The sequence below is a fragment of the Thamnophis elegans genome, chromosome 4, assembly GCF_009769535.1.
Source record: "Thamnophis elegans isolate rThaEle1 chromosome 4, rThaEle1.pri, whole genome shotgun sequence".
Lineage (NCBI taxonomy): Eukaryota > Metazoa > Chordata > Lepidosauria > Squamata > Colubridae > Thamnophis > Thamnophis elegans.
The window spans coordinates 35718134-35730957 of record NC_045544.1 but is presented as its reverse complement, the minus strand read 5'-3'; positions in this window follow the sequence as shown (position 1 = coordinate 35730957).

Sequence of the window (12824 nt, the reverse complement as noted above, 5' to 3'; positions counted from 1 at the left end):
TTTCAGCTTCTTGATATACAGTCTATATTGGTGCAAGGCACACTAATGTTGGTAAAACAATAAGATTGCAAAAAAGCTATATATATATATACGCTTCCAAAGAGTATGTGGGTGCATGAAGGGTAATTTATAAAACATGTCACTTCTTAGTTTTTTATCTTTGTAGAATTAAAATCTGTCTTAAACTAACAAGTTTTATGGGATTGTTTGTTTTGTAATCATTAACATTCCCTGATTTTTTAAAAAAACAACATTTATAATTTGCAATGATAAATCACCAATTTCTTTTTCTCTCCAAAATTTGATTTCCCACAAATTAATCTGTGAGTTAAACTGATTAGATAAATATGGTTGTGCATCATTCGGGGAAAAGAATTGTTAGGTTTTCGCCAGCGAGAAGCCGCTGGGTCGTGCTGCCGCCTGGGTGGTGGTGGTGATTTAACATTGGTGCGCTATGGACCCGTGCGACTGGCCTTCTTGCCGTCGCCATTGCAGCCCCTAGCGCGTTTCCCTCCCCCCCTTCCATCGCGGCCTCTTTGACTTTAACTACCATCTAATTATCACTGCCACAGATCGGCTGCTATAATTCTGGCTTGTGATCACCGCGGCCGACTTCCGCCTCCGACTACCATTACCACTACCGCTATCATTCGTGATTGTTCCTGGCTTGCCCTCTTCAGACGATGCTGCCTCCCTGAATTGTTTCCACCTTCTGACCGCTCTCACTTTTGCCACTCTGACTGCTGCTGCTCGGCCATGGAGTTTTTTTATCTCTGTCCTCACCGAGAGCCTTGCATGCCATTTTGTACTTACAACTCTTGCAGAAAGGGAAAGCGGAGGACAAAAGGACATGGGTAGGGAATTTGCCCCCTCCCCCTTTGACCAGGATTAATCCCCCATCTACTTTTAACTGTAGAACTTTGTCCCTTTTACTTGATCCAGCAGAGGAGAAGCCCCTGAGCATAAAGACTTTCCTCTCTTGTCCTATTACTGACTTATTTATCTCCAAGATGCGCCAACCGCTAGTCGGTTCAAGAACGGCGCCTATCCTTGTTTGTTGAGTGTTGGAGTGCATGTTGGTATGGATGGCTGAGAGATGTTTCCATGTGTCTTAGACTTAAATTTTAAATTTTTATCTGTTTTTATTGTATAATTTAGCATTTTATTTCAGTGGGGTATGCATGTGGAGAATGGTTGGCCAGTGTGTATGAGGGGATTGAGAGTGCGACCTGGTGCCCCCTCCACTGAGTGCAGAAGCAGAAGTGGATGGGGGCTGGACTCGCCTCTCGTCCCAGAATGTCTGGTTTAAATGGCCTGCCGGGAGAACGGAGGCTACGGGGGGGGAGTAGGGCCTACGGTGCGGGGACGGGCCGGTGCATTCTGGTCATTGTTGGGAGAGGCAGGTTCGACGGGAGCTATAGGGCTAACCATTACTGGGGAAGGAGGGTTTGCTACATTACAGCGATCCTGCCTTCTGGCCCTACCAGCTCCACTCCAGGACCAGATGGCGAGAGTTCTCAGGGCCCTGATCTCAGGCTGCTGTTGCTAAATGCCAGGTCTGTGATTCATAAAGCTTCCCTCGTCCAGGACCTAATATTAGACAAGGGGGCAGACCTGGCATGTATTACTGAAACCTGGCTGGGCTGTGAGGGAGGAGTCCCCCTCACTGAAATGTGCCCAGAAGGTTTTCGGGTGCTCCACCAGTCGTGACATCAGAGAAGGGGTGGGGGAGTGACTGTCATCATCCGGGAGTCTCTAGCTCCTTGCAGGATCCCTGCTCCGGAGTTCGTCGGGTGTGAGTCCCTTCGGTGAAGTTGGACCTTGGGGGTCAAGTGGGGTTGTTACTAATGTACTTACCTCCCAACTGCGTTACAACAGCCCTACCTGTGCTTCTCGAGTCAGTAGCCGAGCTGGCGGTTGAGTTCCCCAGGCTTATATTTCTGGGGGATTTCAACCTGCCGTTGCTCGGCGAACGCTCTGACAGAGCACAGGAGTTCATGGCTTCCATGACAGCCATGGACTTGACTCAAGTAATTCAAGGTCCGACTCATACAGCGGGTCACACGCTCGACCTCGTGTTTCTTTCGGGGCAGTGGAGATGTGATCTTGGGTTGAGGGACATTAAGATCTTGCCCCTGTCATGGTCAGATCACTTCCTGGCAAGGCTTGACTTCCGGAAACCAATCCCCCACTGTAGGGAGGTGGAACCGATTAGGTGGTTCTGTCCCAGGCACCTGATGGACCCTATGGGATTTCAGACGGCACTTGGGGAGATACCTGAATCTCTGGCCCGCAGTCTGGCGGAGTCCTTGTCGCTGCTTGGAATATAGAGGCGGTGGAGGCTCTAAACCGGATTGTGCCTTTACGGCCTCTCTGCGGCAGTGGATCCAGGAGGGCTCCTTGGTTCACCGAGGAATTCCGGGAGATGAAGCACCAAAAGAGACGCCTAGAGTGACGATGGAGGGCTAGTAACTCTGAATCCGACTGAACACAATTAAGAGCCTTTGTTAGGAAAGATGTGAGCATTTTTCTGCTCTAATCGCATCCGCAGAATCGCGCCCAGCCACCCTGTTTAGGATAGCCCACTCCCTCTTGAAAGGGAGGGATGCAGACAAACCTCTGCAGGGTAGAGCTGAGGAATTTTCCCAGTTTCTGTCGGATAAAATCGCTCGGATTCGGACGGACCTGGACTCCACTTGGACGGTACCAGCTGAGGTGCCGGGGGAAGGTCCTGATCGGATTTTATGGAGCGAGTTTCAACTTGTCGCTCCTGAGGAAGTGGACAAGGCCATGAGAGCAGTGAGTGCCTCCACCTGTTTACTGGATCCGTGTCCCTCCTGGCTGGTCTCGGCCAGCAGGGAGGTGACGCGTGGTTGGCTTCAGGGGATTATTAATACCTCTCTTTGGGAGGGATCCTTCCCACACCCCTTAAAGAATGCGGTGGTGAGACCCCTCCTCAAGAAATTTTCCCTGGATCCAGCCATTTTGAACAACTATCATCTAGTCTCCAACCTCCCTTTCATGGGGAAGGTTGTTGAGAAGGTGGTGGCCTTTCAACTCCGACGGACCTTGGATGAAACGGATTATCTGGATCCCTTTCAGTCGGGTTTCAGGCCTGGTTACGGCATTGAAATTGCTTTGATCGCGCTGACTGATGATCTCTGGTGGGCCAGGGATAGAGGTCATTCCTCTATCCTAGTGCTTCTTGACCTCCCAGCGGCCTTCGATACCATCGACCATGGTATCCTTCTGCGACGGTTACGGGAGGTGGGAGTGGGAGGCACTGTCCTACGGTGGTTCTCCTCCTACCTCTCGGACAGGTCGCAGTCAGTGTTGGTCGGGGGGCAGAGATCGATCCCTAGGCCCCTCAAATATGGGGTGCCGCAGGGTTCGGTCCTGTCCTCCCTCCTGTTCAATATCTACATGAAGCCGCTGGGTGAGATCATACGCCGGCACAGGATTAAATATCATCAATATGTGGACAATACACAACTGTATCTGTCCGCCCTGTGCCAACTCAGTGAAGCAGTTGAAGTGATGTGCCAGTGCCTGGAGGCTGTCAGGGTCTGGATGGGAGCGAACAAGCTTGCACTCAATCCAGACAAGACTGAGTGGGTATTGATGTTGCCTCCCAAGGACGGTCCTGACATTCCACCGCTTAGCCTGGGGGGTGAAATTATCCACCCCTCGGAGAGAGCTCGCAATCTGGGTGTCCTCCTGGACCCACAGCTGATGTTAGAACACCATTTGTCAGCTGTGACCAGGGGGGCCTTTGCCCAGGTTCGCCTGGTGCATCAGTTGTGGCCCTATCTGGACTGGGAGGCACTTTGAATGGTCACTCACGCCCTCGACACCTCAAGACTGGATTACTGTAACACACTCTACATGGGGCTGCCCCTGAAGAGTGTCCGAAGACTACAGCGGGTCCAGAATGCAGCCGCATGAGCGATAATGGGTGTACCGAGGTACACATATGTTACACCTATCCTCCGCGAGCTGCACTGGCTTCCTATCGGTCTCCGGACTCGATTCAAGGTGCTAGTCATTACTTTTAAAGCCCTACATGGTATCGGACCTGGCTACCTGAGAGACCGCCTCCTGCCATTTACCTCCCAACAACCAATAAGATCACACAGGTTGGGCCTCCTCGGGGTGCCCTCGACCGGACAATGCCGGTTGGCGGCTCCCCGAGGGAGGGCCTTCTCTGTAGCTGCACCGGCCTTGTGGAACGAGCTTCCTGCTGAGATCCAGACCCTCACCACTCTCCCAGCCTTCCGTAAAGCCACTAAGACCTGGCTGTTCCGGGAGGCCTGGGGCTGTTGAGTATTCCAGCCCCATTTGATGAAATGGATGTTGTGTTGATTTTAACTTTGTAATTTTAAATGTTTTAAATGTTTTTTATTTGTTGTTTTTATTTGCTGTGAGCCGCCCAGAGTTCCTAGGGAGTGGACGGCATACAAATACCATTAAAGTTTAAAGTTTGAAAGTGTACATCTTAAAAAATAAGCGCTAATAATTGTTGAATACAAAATCATTGTATTCAATGAGTAATTTATTGAAATATTGGGAATGACTATATCAATTAGGCTATTCAAAGTGGTGTTGGACTGTTTATTGGGTGCCTCCTTGCTATAATTAATAATGAATGATTGCAATTACAATTCTACTGCTGCACCTGCTGGCTTTAGATATACTGATTTTAAAAAAATAGCTTTCCTTCTTCCGCATATTTTATCACAGATATATAGTAATGTTTCACAAAACTTTCCATTAAGATGGAATTTAAAAATCAAGAATTATAACTAGAGACATTATCATTTTAAAGCCAAATCCATGATAGTTTTGCTAACCCTTGTGCCCTTGTGACCTCTAGGCTGGAGTACTGCAATGTGCTCTACATGGGGCTTCCCTTGAAGAGTATTCGGCGACTTCAGCTGGTCCAGAATGCAGCCGCGCGAGCAATCGTGGGTGCACCTCGTTTCACCCACGTAACACCTATCCTCCGCGAGCTGCACTGGCTGCCTGTTGATCTCCGGGTGTGCTTCAAGGTGCTAGTTGTCACCTACAAAGCCCTTCATGGTATTGGATCTGGGTACTTGAGAGACCGCCTACTGCCAATTACCTCCACTAGGCCAATAAGATTCCATAGATTAGGCCTCCTCCGAATTCCATCAGCCGGTCAATGTCGACTGGCAACTACCCGGAGGAGGGCCTTCTCGGTGGCTGCTCCGACCCTATGGAACGAACTCCCCTGGAGATTCGTACCCTCACCACCCTTCAGACCTTCTGCGTAGCCCTTAAAACCTGGCTGTCCCGACAGGCCTGGGCTAAAGACTTCAACCCCGCCCGAATAGTATGACTGTTGTGCTTTTTAACAATGTATTGTCTTCATGTGTATAACTTGTTTTGTCCTTCCCTCCCCTGAATTGTGAGCCGCCCTGAGTCCCCTCAGGGAAAAGGGCGGCATACAAATAAAGTTAAATCCAAATCCAAATCCAAACCCTAGATTATGTATCATTGAGACAGCCAAGGGGGTAGTTCTGCTGAAGTTGCTTTATTTCTTCCAAAAACCTTCTTTGCTTTCAGAAGAAACAACTATTTAACAGCTTAATGTGTTTGGGGATGCAATTTTATTTATTTAATTTATTTAATTTATTTAATTTATTTAATTTATTTAATTTTTTAATTTATTTAATTTATTTAATTTATTTAATTTATTTAATTTATTTAATTTATTTAATTTATTTAATTTAATTATTTATTTAATTTATTTAATTATTTATTTACGTTATTTAGTTTTTAATTTATTTAATTGATTTAATTTATTTACTTTATTTAATTTATTAATATTAATTATTTCATTTATTAATTTATTAATTTATTTAATTTATTCTTGAGTACTGTATCATTCCTCTGTACTAATAAAACAGATTATTAAAAAGTAAGATAAAATAAAGGGGATCAATTTAACTTAAGGAAAGTACACTCAACATGCAATTTCCTGAATGGGGATCACAAGCCAGCAACTCTAGAACTACTAATAAATGTTTTGAAAACCTTAGTGTGCCACCTACTGACCCAATTTGATATAAAAGTTTTATTTTTCTTATTCTAATACAGAAGACCAAACCAAAGAAGCTTGTTCCCAAATACTCATTTTTAAACAGCAGATTGACCAATACCTGAAGCAAGTTTTGCACTTCTGTTGGGAAACCAATTTATGGGTTGTGACTCTTGGAACAAGATTCCTAGGAATATTAACAGGAAAAGTTGACTAAGAAGCTTTCAACATTTCATCTAGTAATTCTCTTGTGATCTTCCTCCCTCCCTTCCTACATTTTTAATCTGGGAATAATATACAGGATGATTTGAAAACATTTCTGCTATCAAAAATAAAGCAACTGTTAGCATGAAAAAGGAAGATATCAGAAAGACAGAGATATTAAAATACACCATTAAATTTGCACAGAATTAGTTTGCATCAGATTAGAAGGAAATGCAGGCATAGTCACAATACCATATATTCTCTAGTTCCTCATTCCTTGGTTTCACAATCTCCCCCCCCCCCCCCCCATTCAATCCTATCAAATTCTCAGAGACCGCCTGGACAACTCCCTGCAGTTTTCCTAGAAAGATTTTTCAGAAGTGTCCCTTTCCAAGGGTGAGAGAGAGAGACTGACCCAAGGGTTGAGAGAGAGAGACTGACCCAAGGTCACTCCAGTTGGCTTTGTGACTAAAGCAGAGTTAGAATTCATGCTCTCCTGATCCTAGCTCTCAGGTTTAAGATATGGGTTTCCAAATGATAAAGCATTGATGAAGAGGTTATAAATGGTCAATTAAGCTACAATAGTTGGGGCAATCTATACCTTCCATGTGTTTCTTAACTATTCCTCTTAGCATTCTTCACCATTAGCAGTGTCTGAGACACTTGGGATTTTATAGAATCATAAAGTTGCCAGAGAATATGAGACATGCTACATTTATGAATTCAATTTAGAGTAAATTAGTGTCTTAATCCCTGCTTCAATAGATTAGCGAAGGGCAATTCACCATATCCCTGTATTATGAACTCAGCTGTCAAAATTGCTTTAGTATTAGGAAGAGAGCGTGTGTGCCATTCAACTGGAATGTACACCTCTCTGTAATTTCAATTTCATTGCTTGTCCTCTGAAATGAACACAAAATAGATCTAGGCTTTAGTCTTGAAGAGCATGATCTTTTCTCCTTAACTATTTTATCTCAGAGATTTTTTTTTAAAAAAACTAATTCCCTCAGCCTTTCCAATTATTCATCCAGGAATATTGGTAGGGTCTGGTAAAAAAAAAGTCAAAGTGGCAGCGCAATGGTACAATTGAAGCTTTTTATAGTGTCATGGGTGCATAAGCACATCAGTCCTGGTAATCCTCATCTCTTCTTGAACTCACTTGATTTGTTTAATTTTTTTTTAAAGATCTGGTTGCTTTGTAGCAAGTATATTAGATTATTGACTCATTTTTGTATTTGTATTTTACCTTTATTTGTATTGCCGCCCTTTTCCCTGAAGGGACTCAGGGCGGCTCACAATTCAAAAGGGAGGGGGGAAACGACAAACAATGAACAATACAGCATATTAAAAGAGGAAAAAACGCAACAATCACACCATTCGAGTGGGGCTATAATGTTAGCCCCAGGCCAGCTGGGACAGCCAGATCTTTACAGCAGCGCGGAAGGATTCGAGGGACGGAGCAGCCACCGAGAAGGCCCTCCTCGGGTAGTTGCCAATTTACACTGGCTAAAAGATGGATTCGGAGGAGGCCTATCGATGCGATCGAATCGGTCTGGTGGAGGTGATTGGCAGTAGGCGGTCTCTCAAGTTATCTTATATAAGTTTTTATCTTTATTTCTGACTGCAATTCCATAATTCAGCATTTTCTGCGCATTTTATTTCTTTTTCTGATCAACTTCAACATTCTTTTGCTAATTTTCCTGTTTTCTCTGAAGTGATATCTATCTAATGTCAGCAGTCCATCCTTTAAGTAACTGGGCTACATTATCTAGGATGAGTCATCCAAGTAATTTAGACCAATTGTAATTTATCGTATCTGGAGAGTCCTTCCATCTTGCCTTAAGGAATGCCACTCTGTAGAAGGGCTAAGGGGGAAACAAACCACTGATCTCTGTTACTGAAGCAATCAAATAATTCTATTATTTATTGTCCTAAATGCGTTTTTATTTTGATAAGCAGTCAATTAATTTTAGCAAATGATACAGTAACCCTTGATTATTGGATTATCTTATAAAGTCATTATTTGATTCACTGCATTATTGAAAATGATTACATCTAAGTCAGGGGTGGTATACACTTACCTTCTCTACCAGTTCACATATGAGAGCATGCGCACAGCTTTCCGCACATGCGCTGTTGGCAAAAAAGAGCCTAAATTGGATGCCATAGAGCCGGGGTGGGTGGGCGGGGCCTCCCGCAATTTCCACTACCGGTTCAGGTGAACTGATCTGAACCGGTAGAATACCACCTCTGATCTGGGTCCTGGTAAGAGAGTATTTACAATCACCTGGATATTTCAGAGTAGATCTCAAAGTTCCACACATCAGAAACAAAGTGTTCTGAGAGGAAATATATGCCATGGAAGTTAATAGTAAGATCTTTACACACACCATTCTTGCTGCAAACCTTTCTTTAAAAAGATGGTAAATCTGTGAAGTATCCTTAAAGCAATTATGCCTCATTCCCCACCTCCAATATCAAATTGACATGATCACACTTTAAATAATTCAAACCATATTAACACTTAGTTCCATTGCAATTATTTTTTTTTCAAGCCACATAAAGTACCACTGTCTCACTATAAACAACAGGTGGTGTCCCTGCTTCTTTGCAAAGTGAGCATTCATCAGATAATTGGATAATTGAAGAGAAAATAATGTGTTGGTACTTTCCTACTATGTAATTAGCCTATTTATATGTGTTCTTACTATATCAGCTTTTCCTATCAGGAAAGCTGTTCTAATCTACAAACTATTTCTCCTGATAAGTAAAAAAAAAGTCATAAACTTTATGAAGTTTTATTCTAGAGACATGTCAAATCAAAACAAAGTAACATGGAAAAAACTGGATTGTGTCTTTGGTTGTAATTTGTTCAGCCTCTGAGAACTGTCAGGGATGATTTAATGATATAGATCAGTGTTTTTCAACCACTGTGCCGCGGCACACTAGTGTGCCATGACATAGTGTAAGGTTGTGCCGTGGAGAATTACTTTATATATATAGTCAATATAGGCACAGAGTTAAATTTTTTTAACATTTTCTAATGGTGGTGTGCCTCGTGATTTTTTTCATGAAAAAAGTGTGCCTTTTGCACAAAAAAGGTTGAAAACACTGATATAGATGATGGAGTTTTGGTTTGTTATAAAGAAAATGCTGTTTTAGAAAATTGTGTTCACAATTTCTGAGATTCCCTGCTAATGTCCTCCAAACAGTCAATGGGAAGCTTGCAAGAAGTTGGAAGCCATGATAATGTGAGGTCCTTCCATAATGATCCTCAACGTCCTCACTTAATAATGGTAACTGAGACTGACAGAATTGCCATTGTTAAGTAATGCAGTCATATGATCATGCTTTATGAATGTGTTGCTTAGCAATGGCAATTTTGGTCCCAATTGTTATCATAGCCTGAGGACTACCTGCACTGTTAAGATTGGAAATGTATAGGAAAACAGAGCCAGAAATCCCACTGTGAATAAAGATTCATTCTCACAACTTTGGGTGGAACTCAGGGCATTGTGTGTTACAGGAATATGCTCCTGATTTTATTAAATTCAGTTGATTTTGTGAGAAAGAAAATTAAAAAAATTGTCAGAGAATGGCAAGTCCTAAAATTCAGTATATATTTAATTGTAAATTATAAGTTGTCAAAGATCTGATCCTGCTACTATACTTGCTTATTTTAAATAGAAGTGTAAGAGATCTTACAGTGCAGAGAGGTGGCCTCTCAGCTCCGGCGGTCCTTGGATGAAACCGATTATCTAGATCCCTTTCAGTTGGGATTCAGGCCTGGCTACAGCACGGAAACCGCTTTGGTCGCACTGACCGATGATCTCTGGAGAGCCAGGGATGGGGGTCATGCCTCCGTCCTAGTGCTCCTTGACCTCTCAGCGGCCTTCAATACTATCAACCATGGTATCCTTCTGCGACAACTGCGGGAGGTGGGGGTGGGAGGCACCGTCCTATGGTGGTTCTCCTCTTACCTCTCGGACAGGTTGCAGTCAGTGTTGGTTGGAGGGCAGAGATCGACCCCTAGGCCCCTGAATTATGGGGTGCCGCAGGGTTCGGTCCTGTCCCCCCTCCTGTTCAACATCTACATGAAGCCGCTGGGTGAGATCATTCGACGGCACGGGATAAAATATCATCAGTATGCGGACGATACACAATTGTATCTGTCCGCCCTGTGCCAACTCAGTGAAGCGGTTGACGTGATGTGTCAGTGCCTCGAGGCTGTTAAGGTCTGGATGGGGGTTAACAAGCTTGCACTTAATCCGGATAAGACCGAGTGGCTGGTGTGTTTCCCTCCCACCAATTGGCCAAGTATTCCATCTCTCAGGCTGGGGGGTCAAACAGTACGCCCCTCAGACAGGGTTTGCAAATTGGGAGTCCTCCTGGACCCACAGCTGACTTTTGAACATCATTTGTCGGCTGTGACCAGGGGGGCATTTGCCCAGGTTCGCCTGGTGCACCAATTGCGTCCCTACCTGAACCGGGAGGCCCTCGCAACCGTCACTCGTGCCCTTGTGACCTCAAGACTGGACTACTGCAACGTGCTCTACATGGGGCAGCCCTTGAAGAGCATTCGGAGACTTCAGCTTGTCCAGAATGCAGCCGCGCGAGCAATCGTGGGTGCACCTCGGTACACCCATGTCACACCTATCCTCCGCGAGCTGCACTGGCTGCCTATTGGTCTTCGGATACGCTTCAAGGTGCTAGTCGTCACTTATAAAGCCCTTCATGGTATTGGACCTGGATACTTGAGAGACTGCCTGCTGCCAATTACCTCCAACAGACCAATTAGATCTCACAGATTAGGCCTCCTCCAAATTCTATCCACTGGCCAATGCCGATTGGCTACCACCCGGAGGACCTTCTCTGTGGCTGCTCCGGCCCTCTGGAACGAGCTCCCCGTGGAGATTCGGACCCTCACCACCCTACAGGCTTTCCGCAAAGCCCTTAAAACCTGGATGTTCCAACAGGCCTGGGGCTGATGAGTTCTTGTCCCCGCTCGAATGGTGTGGTTGTTGACTGTTTTTAAATGGTGGTATTGTTTTGTCCGTGTCTTTTTTTTCTCTTTGTATCCCCCCCCCCCGACTTGGTTTGTGAGCCGCCCTGAGTCCCTCTGGGAATAGGGCGGCATAGAAATTCAATAAATTCAATTCAATTCAATTCATTGCTATTAATATTTTTTTTTTAATTCTATGCATTCTTCTGGATTTAGACAGCTTTTTTAAAAAATAAATCTTCACTGTAAGATTTGGTAGTTCTACAAACTTCGGGACTTATTTACTTATTGTATATGGCACTTATTTTATATACATTTCTGGACATAGAGAATTAAATATGATTATATGTGTCTTACATGTATGAAAGAAACAGGCGGGAGGCGGGATAGATTTCTAGTCAGCACTGACTCCTGAAACCCCTGCAGTTTTCTTAGCAAGATTTTCAAAAATGGTTTGCCATTGCCTCCTTCTTAGGGCTGAGAGTGGCTGCCCCAAGGTTACCCAACTGGCTTTGTAATTCAGTCTGTTTCTAGCCCAGTGACTTAACCACTACATCAAAGTGGGAGGGGGGAGGAGAGTTGTCTTTCTGGAAAGACTGGAGAAATGAATTAGAATAAAGTTCTGAAGTGCTTTGGTATGATATTCTTGCTAATGTGTGTATTTCTAAAAATTAAGATTCCTACAAATTATGACAAATTTAATTACTGTATTAGGAAATTACTAAATTGTTCCATAGCAAGAGGAAGTGAGGAAATAGGTGGCTAGAGTCCAAAAAGTTACTGCAATATGTTTGTCTTGCTTTTTGAAGTGGCTAGATTTGTTTGAAATGTTTTTTGGGCCTTGAATTACTTGCATTCACTCCCTATTAATCTCCAAAATTAGAATCATAGTGGATTCTAATTGGAAGAGGCCACAGATGTTGTCTACTGCAGCTGTCTGCTCAGTGGATGATTCACTGGATCCACCACTTGATAAATGATACCCACCCTGTTTAAAAATCTCTAGAAGCAGCACGCACTACATCAAGTGGTAGTCTGTTCCACTGACAGTTTATAAAGTCAGATATTTCACCTGATGTCTAGCTTCCTTGTACTTCAAACCAATTGGTTCATATCAGTGGTGGATTAAATAGAAGATCCCTCAGCCTTTATTTTCCAGATAAGGATGAAGATATCCTAACATCCAGGGTGAGCGTGAGGATGAATACGTCTCCCTTTTGCTCTCCCAAGCTCCATTTTCACTTGCAGAGTCACTGCGGGCCGATTCTTTGCTGTTTCTAGAGAGGCTCCGCAGGCCGGATCTAGCCTCCAGGCCTTGAATTTGACACCTCCTAATCTATTTCTATGTCACAGCATAAGAAAATCTCTTTGCCCTGTCAAATCTTTTTGGGCTTTAAACTCTAGTATACTCAAGTATTATGACCAGCGGAGACACATATCAGATGGTGTAATTCAGAAACACTTGGAAGTCTTAGGATTTCCAGATATAAATTAAGTACTCTGTAAGCGGTTCAGAGCGAGCACATTGCCCCCAACAAACTGGGTCCACATTTTACC